The sequence below is a fragment of the Lissotriton helveticus genome, chromosome 7, assembly GCF_964261635.1.
Source record: "Lissotriton helveticus chromosome 7, aLisHel1.1, whole genome shotgun sequence".
Classification (NCBI taxonomy): domain Eukaryota; kingdom Metazoa; phylum Chordata; class Amphibia; order Caudata; family Salamandridae; genus Lissotriton; species Lissotriton helveticus.
The window spans coordinates 634,072,815-634,078,415 of record NC_136068.1 but is presented as its reverse complement, the minus strand read 5'-3'; the positions used below and the strand labels follow the sequence as shown (position 1 = coordinate 634,078,415).

The window sequence follows — 5,601 nt, the reverse complement described above, 5'->3', positions numbered from 1 at the left end:
CCATTGTTCCATAAAATCTGCGGCTTGAGTCCCTTCACAGCGTTCCGGAAGGCCTATAACGTGGATGTTTCGGCGGTTACGACCTTCCGCATCCTCCACCCTGTCCATAAGAGAGGCGACCTGAGTCTGGAGCTGTTGAATAGAGGCTGTATGTTCCGACATGGTTGGCTTGATCTCGCTAATGGTCAGGCCTTGCTCTTTCACTCTGTCCGCCAACTTTCCATGGTCCGCCTTCAACAGGGATAGGTTTGTCGTCAGGGTGTCCATTTGCTGTTCCAGGACCGCTCTAGAGTCTCTGATTTCCTGCAGGATGATGTCCAATTTATCGATCTGTGGCCCTTCCGTTTGTTGCTGCGCGTCAAAGCGCCTTCTCCACCATGCACCGTCGTCGGTCCCCCGGAACTCTCCACCGCCTTCCCACCCCTCCGAACCATTCTGTGCGATGATCCTGGTCCTCCGCGCGCGATCCGGCAGAACACTCGGCACTAGACACTCGACAGCACCACGGCCGGCAGAGTCCAGCTGTGGGTGTAGTGCCTAACCGCCCATAAAGCAAAGTATCTGCAGTGCGGCTCCAGACCTCTCTTATACCTTCCCGCAGGGCCCGTCGTGTGGTGGCGTGGGTGAGCCTCTGCCAGTGGCCTGCGACTCATGATCTCTTCGAGGGGAGGTGGGGGCGGGGAAGGAGGATCTCGGGAGCTCTCGCGGCGTCTTCCTCTGCCCAGTCCGAGCCAGTCTAGATCCCTGACGATGCGCCCTCTCCGCAGGGGGAAAGCGTGGTCCGCTCCAGCTGGGCCCCCAGGCGCAACAGCTCCTCGCCTTCTCTGTAAGAGTGGGGGTGAGAGGGGTAGCAGGAGCTCTCACGACGTCTCTCTCTGCCTATTCACACCTCATCTGAAGTCCAGTAGATGTCCAGGCGCAGCGGCTCTCCGCGTGTCTTTTCGGGGGGCGTGAGGAAGTGTGGGAGCTCTTGCGGCGTCCCCCCCCCTGCCCTGTGCGCAAGAGTTTGGCACCCCACCGGTGGACAGCCCTAACCGGGAGGATCCCGGCCTGTCCCTGTGGGACCCCCCGCAGTCCAGGTGCAGCAGCTCCCAGCCAATGGCTCATGGGCTCCTCAGGTCTTCATGGAGCCTCTGCCCTCAACAGGGTAGGGAAGGGCAGGGGGGCAGCCAGAAGGGGGGCACCCAGGATAGCCCCCACGCAGTTTCAGGATAGCGCCCCTCCCTCGGTAGCACCGCCGATATATGGACGGATCGGCGGGAAGGGGCGGGGGGGAAGGAAAGGCAGTCCAGAGCAGGGGTGGGGGGGACGAAAAAGGCAGGCAAAGAAAGTCCCCACGTTACCAGGGTGGTGTCCGTTTAATACTCCGTGTGGCCTCTCCCCATGCGCACCGGTAAAGGAAGCTCCGAACGCTGCCGGCCGCCAGCGCTTGTCCTGCAGCGCGGTTTCTCCTCCGGCGATTCTCACAGGTGGTCCGGGGCGCTCTCCGACGATAACCATGCAGGCACCTAATCTAGCGGCGTATTATGTTCAGGCCCGGCTCTCAGCCTTCGGATGCTTCCGGTGCCCGCAGCCGTGGGCCGGACGGCCTCACCATCTACTGTGGGCCCCGGTCTCAGGCCGCACACCTCTGCTGTAGGCCGCACCACCGGAGTCCCGGATTCACCGTGGTGTCAGTCGCCCCTCGGCGGGTGACGAGTGTAGTCGTGTCCAGGCTCTATGTTCCCCCATAACAGGCAGGCACCCCGGGAGCACCCGGGGTGAGTTTTGTAGGATTATGCCCCGATCAGCGCCGGAGCCTCAGCGGTGCACGTCCGTTCGCATGGCCTGCTAGCCACGCCCCCCATGCAGCCTATGTTAAGGGCAAAAAGTGCCCTATGTACATTGCATTTTCCTTTAATAAATCAATTACAAGACTAGCATTTCAGTAAATCAGAAAGAGAGCATACATTTCAAAAATACATTATTTATTGAAGAGAAAACTGCATAGGAAGTCAAGGCATTGTTAGCCAACAGGCTGTATTAAAATTCTAACGGGCGAAAACTGGCACTGTGCTTTTGAGACCTCCAGGACCCACTGTATCCCATCATGCTTTAGAGGTCAGTTATTTTTTCCGGCTCCTTCCGTCAGGACCCTGGAGTGCAGTCCCAGATGCTGATTTCCAACCAGTCATGAGAAGAGAACAAGATTCACTTCCAAAGGTAAAAGAAATTCCTATTTGTTCTCCTTTGGGAACGAATGTGCCCGCTGGACACAACTTGCCTGCAACATCTTAAGTGAAAAAACAAAGACCGATGTCGAGAGACTCACCTAAAAGAGTTCTGTTGACAGTGACACATCTACGCAAGCCGTCAAAGTCCATGCCGTCGAGAGAACGCCATAGGTCTTCATCGCTACTCCATCACTCAACCACGAGCCAGGTTCACTTGTTGGCCACTCAGTTGACTGCAAGTAGATGCCATTCGTTGTTGAGACCGACATTGCATCTGTCAGCATCAAACAGGCAATGGTCGACGTCAAGACACACACCTCTGTCAATGCCAATGAGACTGCATTCAATGTTGAGGCACCCTCCTTCGTCAACATTGACCAGGTGATGATAGCTGTCGAGGCATATTGCTTCATCGATGAGACATACTCCACCAGGTGACCATCTGTTGGCAGAAACCAGGTGCCGTACAAGGTCGAGAGACACTTATGTCGCTGCCGGCATCACGGCAAGTATCTTCCAGGCAGGCTCCTGCCCTGGTGGAGAAGCATAAATCAAAGTTGAAACCTCATTCCTCACCAAGACATTGACTTGTCTAAGCAGAGATCGATCTGGGAAGGAAGGTTTTCTCCTTCCTCCACTAGATCCTCTTCACTGTCTTCTCTGCAGGGACAAGAACCTCCATTCCACAGAGGCTTCCATCCACCTGTCTCCCAGATGGCTAGTGTCCGCAAGTGGCCCGTTCTACGGAGTCCAGATTCTCCGTACTCTTGGGCATGCTAGCCTTCAAGGTCTCTTCCACAAACACCTTCTTCAAGACCACCATGTGCCTAGACTCCTCTGGCTCATTTGGCAGAGGCCATCTCTCCATCTCCTTCAGACAGGGTGCCTGGAGATACCACTCATAGAGACAGACCCAGGTCTGCTACTCCTGTTCGGCGGCCTACATCGCACCATCGGTCACACAGATATCCCGTATGTGGTCTACATCAATACACTGTTCAAAAATAGACTATTCACCAGATCTTACTGATAGTCCATCAGTGTGAATATATCCAGTGGATGACCTCAATACGTTCAATGAGGCATTGTTCAGGGGGGCGGCCAAACTGAATATTGACATTCCAGTACACCCTACAACCTCTTCTGTCATTTTCGAGATCTTACATCACAGGTCCTCCTCGCAACCCTTGCTACCTCTGGTCCCAGGTCTTATCCAACCAGTTATGGATATTTTTTTTAGTCTACCCTCTCTTTGAGCTGCTCCAGTACAAGGCTCTGGAACAAGACCCTTTATGACTACAGTCCGACCCTCCATCAGACTCTGTAATTATTGCTGCCGTCAAAAAAGTTAACTCGTGGTAGCCTCTTTTTCTGTATCTCCGTACAAGTATAGCAAACACTTGTATTCTTTGGACAGGTAGATGTGCAACACTTCGGCCTCATTGATTAAAGTCTTTACTGCCGCATCTATACTGGGACTTTGACAGGTGTCTCTGGGACTCACTCTCCAGATTCTCAGAAAAACTCCCCAGATAAAACAGGCAGGACTTTGAGGATATTCTATAGGAAGGAGCTTTAGTAGCTAATCAACTAATTAGTGCAACTGCAGATTGCACTGATCTCGGGGCTCACGAATATATTTATATGGCGTGTGTGCACAACATTCCTCTTGGCTTCGTCTGACAGCTCTGATGCCAAGGCACAGCAACGCATACTAACCCTACCTTTCATGGGCACCTCGTTGTTTGGGTCACATATGGATGATGAGATAGCTAGAATGAATACAAAACACAAGAAAGGCCTGAGGAGGTTTAAAGACTAGCTGGGGACGGCTCCCATCTCTCATAACTAGAAATACACAAAATAAAGCCCCTGGGTCTCAATATCGAAAAAGAATGCCGGAGTATCCCTTTTACAGTACGGTGTTATGTAGTTCCTATAGGAATTTCTGAGAATAGCACGACTGAACTACTCAGATTCTAGTGTTAAATAGGTACCCAACCAACGTTTGGCGCCATGTCGTGTAGTTCCTATAGAAAATATACAGGGTAGTGTTGAGCTCTATGTTGAACAAGTGGCTACAAGAGGCCTGTGTGCCATCGTCCAAGCGGAGTCTCCATGTTACAAACTTCTGGGAGGCTTAGCAGTGCGTAGAGCTTGCTATGGTGTCCTGCGTTTCATCATGGAGAGTGGCTCCAAGGGCTGCGAGGTGGTGGTCTCTGGTAAACTTCGAGGCCAGAGCGCCAAGTCCATGAAGTTTGTGGATGGCTTGATGATCCACAGTGGAGATCCTGTGAACTATTATGTTGATACTGCAGTCCGCCACATGCTGCTCAGGCAAGGTGTGCTTGGGATCAAAGTGAAAATTATGCTGCCATGGGACCCAAGTGGCAAGATTGGGCCCAAGAAGCCACTGCCTGACCATGTCAGCATTGTGGAGCCCAGGCGTGAAATCCTCCCATGTCTGAGCAGAAAGGAGGAAAACCAGAACAGCCACCACAACAGCCGCAGCAACCACCAGCCATGCCTCGGCCAGTTCCTACAGCCTAATGTGTCACGGTGCGCCTGAGAAATGTCTGGATACAGAGCTGTAAAAAAATAAATATGAAAAACCAAAAAAATATATATATATACAGGATCTGCGCGTTTAGACAACATACACTGTAGGATTGGTGTCAGATGACCTCTGATCACCCCTACTCTGTTAGCCTTTCTTTATCTGCTAGCTCACAGTGCCACTACAATCTCCTCTTACCCAGAAGAGATTTGTTTCTGGCAACCTCTGAACATGACAACCCTGATCCCTCAGGACCATGGAAACCATGTACTACTTTTCGCTCACTCACTCGTGCTTTCTTAGTTTCTCTCCGAGATACACTGAATAAAACAAGCTGGGCTTTTTCAATAATCATTTGTTGAACAGTTGTTATTCTAGGGTCGAATAGATGTGCTGCAGCAACCGTTAGACAGTTTAAGATATAAATGATTAACAGTACTATGAAAGTAAAAGGATGGTATATTTCTACTATCTTACTAAAATCATGAAAACGTTAAAGTATATGAAACTCATGACAAAAGGTGCGTACCCCCGATGATTCCTCTCTATCTAGATTTACCTAGCATGGTTGTTGGTGTTAACCCAAGAATTCTTCTAGGATCTAGTCAACCTTTTAATCTGCAGTGAAACTGTGGGACCCCGTCCTGGTTTAGAGTTGGACACCCGGCGAGGGATTTTAGACCACTGCGAGCTGGAGTGTCTGCATGCAGGAACCTCATCGTCTCTGGTTAGTGTGTCAGCCTCTCGCAATCTTAGCAAGACGTGATGTATATATACCCATAGGTCTCCCCAGGGGTCCTACCTTGATTTGTTACTGTGTCGGCCAAAGGA

At 51.4% G+C, this 5,601-nt stretch overlaps 1 pseudogene; it reads left to right on the top strand.

Moving 5' to 3' along the window:
- Window positions 1–4,380: 4,380 nt before the first annotated feature.
- On the top strand, window positions 4,381–4,817 carry LOC144766937 (small ribosomal subunit protein uS3 pseudogene; annotated as a pseudogene).
- Window positions 4,818–5,601: the final 784 nt, after the last annotated feature.